This window comes from Solanum verrucosum, unplaced genomic scaffold (genome assembly GCF_900185275.1).
Source record: "Solanum verrucosum unplaced genomic scaffold, falcon-dt-bn FXZP01000235.1, whole genome shotgun sequence".
Classification (NCBI taxonomy): domain Eukaryota; kingdom Viridiplantae; phylum Streptophyta; class Magnoliopsida; order Solanales; family Solanaceae; genus Solanum; species Solanum verrucosum.
This window is the reverse complement of record NW_026019948.1, coordinates 2,782,737-2,794,930: the sequence shown is the minus strand read 5'-3', so window position 1 is coordinate 2,794,930 and position 12,194 is coordinate 2,782,737. Positions and strand designations below refer to the sequence as shown.

General features: G+C 30.5%; 1 protein-coding gene across 3 annotated transcripts in view; it reads right to left on the bottom strand.

Moving 5' to 3' along the window:
- LOC125812740 (photosystem II reaction center W protein, chloroplastic-like) overlaps positions 1-12,194 on the bottom strand; it is a 428,451-nt gene that overhangs the window by 233,198 nt on the left and 183,059 nt on the right. The window contains exon 1 of one of the 3 annotated variants that reach the window (XM_049492226.1): positions 8,421-8,432. The exons of the other annotated variants lie outside the window; for them this stretch is intronic. The gene's annotated coding sequence lies outside the window, so the exon portion shown is untranslated. Of the gene's footprint in view, positions 1-8,420; positions 8,433-12,194 lie in introns of those variants that run through there. 3 annotated transcript variants of the gene reach the window in all.

Below are 12,194 nucleotides of genomic sequence, written 5' to 3'. Positions count from 1 at the left end.
GTGGAGGTGTTTAATTATGATGTAGTTACTTGATGTTAGTGTAATTCTACATGTATACTTGATTAACCTAGGATTCTTGGTTTATGTCATGAAAGAGGCAAATTAAGGGTTTAAATATGATATTCCTAGAATGATGAATTCTCGATGTAATGCCTTAGTTAGATCACCTAGGCTTGAATTGGTTTAGAGTAATGCTTCTAAACATGAATTGACTTGATCATGATATCATATGCATATTTGTGAATACTTGAAGTATAATGTGTCAATCATGATGTCATTAATGTATTGATGAGTTGTTGGATCATGGAATTCCCTTATCTATTGTGTTATTGCTATATGTTGGGATGAGTTGATCCATAGCCTTTGAAGGGCATGTTGTGAAGGTTTGTGCATGTTGACAACATTGTGTGTGAACTCATGATTTACTTAGAAGTTGAAAGTCCTATGACTATTGAGTATATTGTGGTATTGTTGAAAGGTTGTTCTTCCTTTACCCCTACACTTGATATTGTATGAATGGTCTAGGATGAATATAATGTTGTTTTTGTGTCATTGCAAGGACAATTACATGCACACACTCCATGCATAAACATGATCATGATGTATCTAAAGTGTTAATTAAAAGTATAGTTCTCATATGCACCTTTACACATTATTATGCATGAAATATACTTGATCATATTGATCATATTGTGTTGATTGAAAGTCCATTCTCATGAGAACACATGATCTTGGTGTGATAGTTATTCTCGCTTACTAATTATTCTAAAGTTGAAAGTACATTCTCACCTTTAATGAATTTATGAAATATTTTGTGAATTGTATTGAACGAAGGGTAGAGCAATCCTTCACACATGTAAATACAATTCAAAGACTAATATTGTCTAATTTAGGAAATAATGCTTAGCACCAAGTGGATTTGGACAATGAGGTAAAGGCCCTCCCACCAATGCAATAGTTAGGGTCATCCAAAGTGAACTCATGAGATGGAAGCCCCTCTGCCAATGCAATAGGGTGGGTTTCTAGAAGCAATCTTCATATCCCATAAACTAAGCCCACATAGGTACCTTTAGCTAGTGGATCCACCTTATAGGTATACATTTTGGTTCTACATTAGGCAAGTAGGACACCTTTCTCGGTGTAGGGTTACAGACACCGAATTTCATGTAGCTCACATAATCTATGTCGGTTATGGCAATTATTCCCTATATAATAAAGATAATGAATTAGACATGGACTATACTATGACTTCTTTGTGAGTCTTACTTAGTAAGAGTGGGAACAAGTAGACTTAGTAGGATGTCATGGGATTGTTCCTTTATATTATGATGAGATTTGAATGCATGCATATATATTAAATGGATAGTTGTTATGCATGACTTTCCTTATACATTCAAGTAATGTACATGACTATTTCCTTATTTGTGACTATTGATTATAATGAAGTCTAAAGATGAAGTGCATGACTAAGGTAGCTTCAAAGGAGTACTTAGTAGGGTTGGTATTATGGCATGCCAACCACACATTGCACAAGTGTTCCTTAGGGGTTACCAAGGTAGTGGCTTTACTATAAAATGAGTATAAATGTGATCTTGGCTTGTGTTGTACATTGTGAATACATGTTAGTTACCATACATTGCACAAGTGTTTCTTAAGGATTGATCATGTGATGATTACTTAATGATGAGATGATCTTGGTATTTGACTTGCACTATCTTGTGATTGGAGGCTATGTATTGTGAAGATTGGGATTTGTATTATATTGATGTGGGAGACTATACTTGTTATTATAATGATATCTCTCATGTTATAATGAAATGTATGTGAGTTGCCTTATTGGTTGTATTCTCCAACTATCTCAAAGATGATGTTAAAAAATGACATATGGCATGATTTCAAATGAAATGTCCCTTTTCATGCATGTTTTAATGGTTTTGTGCATGGCTTCCATACTTAGTACTTTTTGTGCTAACCCCTTCTCTCTACATTTTCACCAAGTATAGGATTTGAAGATAATGGATTTTATTCATCGTGGCTAGGTTCGTAGGAGATCAAGAAGAAGAAGATTAGTGAGTCCTCATTGTATTCGAGGGCTCAACCATATGTCCTTTATTGTCTTTACTTTTTTGTTTTAGACTTGTTGTAAAGGCCATGTCCCTAAAGTTGTATTTCAACAGTTTTATTCCAAGTATAATAGATGGTTTGAGACATAGTGTCATATATTCTCTTTCATTTTTATAAGAGACTTCGATTGTAAACAAAAGTTTTAAATTTTGCGCTATTTTCCTATGCTTTTATGGTCATGTATGCTATGAGGCTTGTATGTGACCCCTTCGGGGTCAAGTACGACGGTCACGTCTAGGGGATGCTCTCGGCGAGTGACAGATGTTAGGAGAAGGGAGTTAGAGTTTGAAGTAGATGATTGGGTATATCTAAAAGTTTCACCCATGATGGGTGTTATGAGGTTTGGTAAGAAGGGGAGCCTAGTCCCCGGTATATTGAACCTTATCGAATATCCAAGAGGATTGGCAATGTATCTTATGAGTTGGAGCTACCACAAGAGTTAGTCGTGGTTCATTCGGTGTTTCACATTTCCATGTTAAAGAAATGCATGGGTGATCCTTCATTTATCATACTAACTGAAAATATTGAGATTGGGGATAGCTTATCTTATGAGGAGATTCTTGTTCAGATTCTAGATCGCCAAGTTCACAAGTTGAGAACAAAAGAAGTAGCATCAGTCAAAGTCCTTTGGAGGAACTAATTTGTTATGGAAGCTACTTGGGAAGATGAGGAGGATATGAAGAAGAGATATCCACATCTCTTCGAATCCGGAGAAGTTTCAATGTAAGGTACTAATCCTTTCTTGGTATTTATTTATAAGTTGGCATGTTGTTTTGAATTTGCTTATGGGTGATTGAACTCAATGTTGCATGTTATACCTATAGCCTAGTAAAAGTAATCTCATTCGAAGACTAATGTTTCTAAGGGGGAGATATTGTAACATCTCACAAATTGAAATAACTAGGAAGAAGCTAATAATTGAAAATACATTTTTGGGAAGAATGAAAATCTGGATATTTTGTTAAGTTAGAATAAGTTGAGTTTTGGCCAACTTAAAACGGCCATAACTTCTAGGTCAGGATGAGTTAGAGGTAGTTCCAGATATGGTAGGAAATATCTTGGAATGATCTTTCCAACTCCGTTGAGTTTGCGCGATTCCGAGTTCGTATGAGTAAGTTATGCCCTTTGGAAGTTGGGTTGTTGAAATAAGGAAAGTCCAATCTGGATTTTTAAAGGGTAGTTTGGCCTTTTCCTTTATTTTATTTCATTTTTGGTAATTAATTTAGGGTCTAATCAGAATTAGATCAGTTTACGTTTTTACCAAAATATGCTAGGGCTTGGAGAAAAGAGAAAAGAAGAGAAGAAAGGAGAAGAGAAGCAAGATTCATCAAGATCGTCGAGTTTAGCTTGTGAATTTCGTCGGGGGTGATACCTACAAGGTATGTGATATAACATAGCATTGGGTTAGTTCACCCACGCACCAATCATGATTCAATTTAGCGAAATAATGTTTGATTTGAAAGTAAATCATTTGAGTTCTTGATGAAATTCGTTTGAATTCATATGGGTTGTGTTGTTGAAGTTTCTTGAGGTTTGATTCATGTTTCCGGTGTAATTTCAGATTGAATCTATCATATATTGAGGGTATAAATGATTCTAAGTATTTGGGAAAAGAACCATTGAAATTTAGAGGGTTTAGAGATGAAAAATGAGAAAGAAAAGTCGTCAAACACATGGGGATAAGGGTGGGGCGTCGCGCCAGCCAACGCACCCCAAAAAGGGGCTCTGAACTTTCACCTTTGGGGCACCGCACCAGCCAGCACGCCCCAACATGTTCTCTGAACTTTGAGGGCTGGCTCCCCGCGCCTCTCAGAGCGCCAGGGACGCCAGTTCTCCCCATTCGTTTCCCACCTTTTAGTACTTGTTCCTTAGCAATGGACCTATGTTTTATAGTTCATTCCAACACTCTGAGGTACATCTAAACATCATGAAATCATCCATAAACATGATATCATTAACCTTGAATCCATAATCCAATTCAAAGAAAGTTAAGATCAAAGTCAAGAGAAGCTCTTAGAGTTTTCCAAAAGTCTTTTCCAAATGTTTTAACTTTGTTTTAAGACTTAAAGTTAAAGTTGAGTAAGGATTAAAGAGTAAAGTTTGAAGTTCATTTCTTCAAAAGTATATGGGAACTATGTATTCCCAAAGGGTTTAAAATGTTTTCACATTTAAACAAGAAAGGAAACCTCGATTTCCAAAGAGCCTTCGGGGTAGTTTTCATAAAAGAGTTATCGCTTTCTAAATGAAGCAAACGAGGAAACTTTGATTTCCAAGATAGCCTTTGAGCTAAGTTTTGAGCACTAATCTCAAATCACAAAAAGAAGTATGTTTTTAAACATAAGAAGTAATATTATATTTTTGGGAGTAGTATTGAGCACCGATATGGGAGAGAGTTTAGACAACTCACAGCCCCCATAAACCATGTAGCCATCATAGGTAGAAAATGGTCATACTTTTTAGATGATTCCTTTAGTGTTTTTCTAGCATAGACTAGTGAATCCACTTAGTAGTTCAGGTTCTATACCCTCGGCAAGGTATAGGACGGCCCTGGTAGTGTGAGGCAAAATGATGTATCATCACAATAGCTCTTACGTGATGGTTGTCGGTTAGAGAAACGATGTATCATCACAATAGATTAAATGAAATTTTGAAGTTAAAAATATTTTTTAACAACAAACTTAAATAAAATAAAAATTTGGGGTGGGGGGCTGGTAGGGGAGTGGGTGGGTAGAGGGGAGGCTGGTCGAGGATAGGGGTGAAAAAATGAAATTTTGAAGTTGAAAATATTTTTTAAAAACAAACTTAAATTAATATTTTTTGGGATGGGGGGGTTGGTTGGGGGGGAGGGTCAAGGGCAGGGGTGAAAAAAATGAAATTTTGAAAATATTTTTAAAAAAATAAACTTAAATTTTTTTGGAGGGTAGGGTTGGGGCTGGTAGGGTGGGTGGGGGGGGGGGGGTCGGAAGAGAGTTTTGGAAAATGTTTTCCTTAAGTTTTGAAGGGAAGTCATTTTCCTTAAATTTGAGGAAAATGAGTTGATTTGGAAAACATTTTCCAAAATAATTAACCCAACCAAACATGAGAAAATTGAAAAACATTTTTCGGAAAATGTCTTCCTTCATACCAAACACACCCCTAGTCTCTTATTTTTTTTTCTTTTACCTAATATCACTGATGTTCATTTAAACTACAATTTTTTGCTTAAAAATTATAAAAATATTTTCCTTCATACCAAACACACCCGTAGTCTCTTATTTTTTTTTTCTTTTACCTAGTATCATCGATGTTCATTTAAACTACAATTTTTTGCTTAAAAATTATAAAAATATTTTCCTTCATACCAAACACACCCGTAGTCTCTTATTTTTTTTTCTTTTACCTAATATCACCGATGTTTATTTAAACTACAATTTTTTGCTTAAAAATTATATGATTATTTTTCCTATAGACATATGATAGAGTGCATTCTTGATATAGTGAAGAATTGATTCACTCACAAAGCTAAAATTTTCAATTAAAAAATATCAAGTACTCATTTTATTCAAATTACCGTGTAGGAAGTGGTATTGCTAGAATTCATTGATTGGATTTTATTAAGTGATGGAGAACTCTCTCTAAATAATAAAATTTATAAGCTAATTTATTTAATAATCGCTTGTGCAAATTAATTATTATGTCTCAATTTATGTGATATATTTATCATTGAATTTATGAAATATGAAAAGACTTTTCAATGTTTCAAAACTACCCTTAAAATAAGTATAATTTACATAAATCTCATAGTGCTAAGAGTAATTACATCATTTTCCTACTCTTTTTAAAATTACAAAAATTCCTTAGATTTTATGAATTTCGATACATCAGCAGACATCAAGATACATAAGGGAGGAATGTATCCGAGAGGGGATGGATGTATCGGAGAGGGGATACGGATGTATCAGAGAGGGGATAGGACACCCCTGGTACATAAGGGAGGGATATATTCGAGAGAGATCGGAGAGGGATGTATCAGCGAAGGGATAAGACATCTGAATACATAAGGGAGGGATGTATCAGAGAGGGAAGGGATGTATCCAAGAGGGTGATAGGAATGTATCAGCGAGAGGGGCGTGATGTATTCGAGAGAGGATTTTTGAAAAATAAATAAATGGTAGAGAAATTTAAAGATTAAGATAAAATAAGATGTGTATTTAAGTAGTTTTTCCTTAAAATAAATACATTTTTAAATAGAAGAGTACACATTTTTACAATATTCATAAATGTGTAGTTATATATATATATATATATATATATATATATATATATTCTTGATTAATGACTCTTTTGGTTAGATTTAATTAGTCAAATGATGTCATTTGAACAACAAAATCATTTATTTTACCATATTCTTGAGATATGCAAATTTTTTCATATCTATTAATTTATTAATTTCACAGTTGACTAATTTATCCATATTTATTAATTTCATAGTTGACTGATTTCTTGTCATTTTCTTCTTGAACTTTGATTATTAAGCAACAAAATCTTTTTTTTTTTACCATATTCATATGCAAAAAAAATTAAAATTTACTAGTTTCATAGTTGACTGATATCTTATCATTTTCTTGAACTTTGGCCATTAGTTTTTGTTAGAACATTATGAAATTCATCAATTTAAAGGGCTTTCTCCTTTTATTAGAACCAAGTCATATGAAAAATAAGAACAATAACTCCATCTTGATTCTTAATTTTTTCTTTTGTTTCAATTGCTTCTTCAAGAAGGGGTTTTAGTTCACAACAAGAACTTGTCATCAACTGAGTTTTTCTTTACATTATTAGTGTACATAAGTTAAAATCTTATTTACTTTATACATTCATGAAATTTTTTTAATGTTGCTTACCATTTGTAAAGAAGTCGAGAGATATGAGGAACTTATCAAGTGAGTTTTTTTTAAATTTTCTCTCCTCATCTCGTTCTTAACTAATAACACCATCAATTGTGCATCAAAAGTTATTTTTATGTATATATTATAAATTATAATGTATTTTATTTTCACGATTACAAAACACGTATTTTTTATGTGTGGTTAAACTATTTCTATGTCAAAATTAATTAATTTTACATTCTTCATGAATTTTTCTTATGCTGCTTATTATTTTATTTTTTTTAGAAAATTCAAGGAAATAGAAAAGGAGGCACATATGACTCGACATTCATTGCTTTGCATGAAATACACATTGTTGGTTGAAAGGGGGAGTATATCTACTTGCTTAACTTTTGATGAAGACAAGCTATCTAAGGAGGTTGACCAATAAATTGGAGAGGTTAGTTTTCATCTCATCAAATATATTAAAGTTAACAATATGTATAACATATATCCTATATAGGATGAACACGTTTGCTTTTGTCTTTTTTTTTTTTTTTTTGCAGAACGAAGAGTTGCTAAATGTCATCAAATATACAAAAATAATGATTGATGAAGAGTAAACTTGTCCTAGAAGCTTTTAATGAGATTGCAATAAGAATAAAATAATTATAGTCTCTTACTCTCTTTTGGAGGAGTAGCTTTACTTATGAATTGCCTAAAATTATCTTGATATTCTAGTGTTATTTAACTACTTATTTCGAAATTTAATTGTTATCATGTTTATTCTATTTTGTTTTGTTGAACCTTCTATAATATTTCATGAGAAATTAAACAAACCAACATCCGTAAAGATATTCTAACTAATTTTACCACTAAACCAAATGGATTATGAATTAAAAAGTTATCATCAATTATCACATTATATTTAATGGTATAAATTTTTTTCCATTTTTAGTTCCGTGCACCTCTCAAAATTCAGTAAAATATTTTACTTGCGAAATAATACCAAACTCAATATTTTTATTTTGAGTATAATTTTTTATGTAAGAAATGACAAAAATTTCAATAACAATTAAATTTTAACTCAGAACCTTAAAAGCATGTGAGTTTAGTGCTGAAAACATTAAAGATTAATCTAACTAATCAAATTAAAATCATAAATCTGTTACTAGTTGTAATCTTTGAGCAAAAATTTGATTATTTAAGTTTGATTGAAATAAACACTTTTAATCTCCTTCACAAATTTAACAAACTATACCCCCAACCCTCAGCCCCTTCCTCTAAAGTTTTTTTAAAAAAAAAATTATTTTCAAAGCCTCTTTTTAGTGACTCCAAACCATATTGCTAAATTAGCGTTCACAATATTTGGTTACCCCCATTTTCAAAATAGTTGTTAAATTTTAAATTTATTTGTAAATATCTATATATCAAATCTAGATTATTGATCAATAACTTTTTTTTATTAGGTTCAATTAATCTCATGTCTTTGAGCAATAAAATTAACTTTTTACTATATGTAGAAATTATATTGGTAAAAACATTATGAAATCAATATATTTAAAGGACTTTCTTCTCTTTTGAGAACCAGGTCATTTAGCAAATCAAATAGAAAGAGAGAGATACAATAGCTTTTTTACTCTTACTGTTCTCTCTAATTGCAATGTCCTCTTCAAAAAGGTTTCTATTTCACATCAAAAAAATTGTAATAATGAAGATTTTGTACATCATATATATAAAATAAAATATAGAGACTTTTAAATTTTGTATATAAATAATAAAATCTATTTAGCAATAGATTATCGATAAATTATGTTAGCTAAATGCAATTAGAGATGAAGTTTATAGTTGATTCTGGTTTTTTGATTTTATGAAATATATTTGTTGTATGACTCAATAAGCCATCAAAAGTGTATACATAGAGCCAATCTCAAGTAGCAATTAGTGAAAAAACTTTAATTTGCACAAAGATTTGTGTTTTCATACATATTGTATCTTGGATTATTTTTTACATAATGGTTGTAAGTACATTAGTTCTAAAGATAAGCGCATCAAATCATGATTGATTTGCCTCATTTGAATTCTTCTCAAAGGCTATATATGATATCTATAAATTAAGTTAACATTATACTCGATAAATAATAATAATTAATTCTTGTCAAATTTTAAATTCTTCTTAAATTGTCATTCTTACGGAAAGTCAAATTTGTGTTTAACGTTGAATTAACTATTTTTCTTCTCTGATGTGTTTTCATTTAAATATATAGTTGTTCTTAATTTACCAGCTTTTAAATAGTCCTCTTATTACAAGTATAATATTCTTTATTTAGAGAGAGTTGTCTAGTCTCTTATTTTTTTTTCGTTTAACTTACATCACCGATTTTTATTTAAACTACAATTTTTTGCTTAAAACTTTATATGATTATTTTTCCTCTATCCATATGATAGAGTGAATTCTTGATATAGTGAAGAATTTATTCACTTACAAAGCTTAAATTTTCAATAAAAAAAATATCAAGTGAAATTTATGTCAAAACCCAACTAATATTTTTTTTAAAAATATTGCATCTTTAACATCGAGTATTCGTTTTATTCAAATTACCGTGCAGGAAGTGGTATTGCTAGAATTCATTGATTGGATTTTATTTAGCGACAGAGAGCTCTCTCTAAATAATAGAATTTATACGCTAATTTATTTAATAATTGCGTGTGCACATTAATTATTTTGTCTCAATTTATGTGATATATTTATCATTGAATTTATGAAATATGAAAAGACTTTTCAATATTTCAAAACTACCCTTAAAATAAGTATAATTTACATAAATCTCATAGTGCTATAAGTAATTACATCATTTTCCTACTCTTTTTAAAATTACAAAAATTCCTTAAAATTTATGAATTTCAGATACAACAGCAGGCATCCAGATACATAGGGTAGAGATGTATCCGAGAGGGGAGGAATGTATCGGAGAGGGGATATGGATGTATCAAAGAAAGGGATAGGGCATCCAGATACATAGGGGAGAGATGTATCCTAGAGAGGAGGAATGTATCAGAGAGGGAATATGGATGTATCTGAGAAGGGATAAGACATCCGAATACATAGTGGAGGGATGTATCAAAGAGGGAAGGATGTATAAGCGAGAGGGGGGTGATGTATTCGAGAGGGGGGTGATGTATTCGAGAGGGGATTTTTTTTTTTGGGGGGGGGGGGGGGGGGGAATTAAATGGTAGGAAATTTTAGAGATTAAGATAAAATAAGATGTGTATTTAGCTAATTTTTCCTTCAAATAAATACATTTATAAATAAAAGAGTACACATTTTTACAGTATTCATAAATGTGAAGTTATATATATTAATGACTCTTTTGGTTAGATTTAATTAGTCAAATGATGTATATATATATATATATATATATATATATATATATATATTAATGACTCTTTTGGTTAGATTTAATTAGTCAAATGATGTCATTTGGACAACAAAATTATTTATTTTACCATATTCTTGAGATATGCAAATTTTTCCATATTTATTAATTTATTAATTTATTAATTTCAAAGTTGACTGATTTCTTATCATTTTCTTCTTGAACTTTGACGATTAAGCAATAGAATCTTTTTATTTACCATATTCCTGAGATATGCAAAAAAATTAAAATTTATTAATTGAATGATATCTTATCATTTTCTTGAACTTTGATCATTAGTTTTTGTAAGGACATTATGAAATTCATCTATTTAAAGGGTTTTCTCCTCTTATGAGAACCAAGTCATATGAAAAATAAGAACAATATCACCATCTTGATTCTTAATTTTCTCTTTTGTTTCAATGGCTTCACAAAGAGAACTTGTCATCAAGTGAGTTTTTCTTTACATTATTAGTGTATATAAGTTAAAATCTTATTTATTTTATTATATATATTCACGAACTTTTTTTAATGTTGCCTACCATTTTTAGAGAACTCGAGAGTCTGGAGGCACTTATCAAGTGAGTTTCTTTTTAATTTTCTCTCATCATCTCGCTCTTAACTAATAACACCCATTAATCGTGCATCAAAAGATATTTTTATGTATATATTATAAAATATAATTCATCTTATTTTCACAATTACAAAACACATATTTTCTATGTGTGGTTAAACTATTTCTATGTCAAATTCTATTTATTTTACATTCTTCATGATTTTTTGTTATGTTGCTTACAATTATTTTTTTTAGAAGATTCAAGGAAATAGAAAAGGAGGCACATATATATGCTTCAGCTTTCATTGCTCTGCATGAAATACACATTGTTGATTGAAAGGAGGAGTTATCTACTTGTTTAACTTTGGATGAAGACAAGCTATCTAAGGAGGTTGACCAACAAATTGAAGAAGTTAGTTTTCATCTCAACATATATATTGAAGTTAACAATGTGTATAACATATATCCTATATATGATGAACGTGTTTTCTTTATCTTTTTTTTTTTTTGACAGAACGCAAAGTTGCTAAATGATATCGAATATACAAAAATAATGATTGGTGAAGAGTAAAGCTGCCCTAGAAGGTTTCAATGAGATCCCAATGTTATCATCTTAGTGTTAAATTAAAAATAAAATAGTTAGAGCCTCTTACTCTCTTTCCGAGGAGCAACTTTACTTATGAATTGCCTAAAATTATCTTGATATTCTAGTACTATTTCAGTACTTATTTCCAAATTTAATTGTTATCATGTTTATCCAGCTATTTTGTTTTGTTGAATCTACTTTAATATTTCATGAGAAATTAAATAAACCAACATAGGTAAAGATATTCTAACTAATTTTACCACTAAACCAAATAAATTGCGAATTAAGAAGTTATCATTTATGATCACATTTAATGATATAAACTTTTTTTTTCATTTTTGATTTACGCACCTTGCAAAACTCAATAAAATACAAGTACTTGTGCAAAAGCACCAAACTCAATATTTTTTTAGGAGTATAATTATTATTTTTATAATAAATGGCAAAATTTTCAACAGCAATTAAATTTTAATTCATAACCTCAAAAGTCAAATGAGTTTAGTGCTAAGAACATTAAAGACTAATCGAACTCATCAAATTAAAATCTTAAATTCGTCATTAGTTAAACTGTTGAGCAGCTTTAATCATTTAAGTTCGACTAAAATAAGACCTTTTAATCGCTGTCAAAAATTTAACAAACTATACCCCAACCCTAAACCCCTTCATGA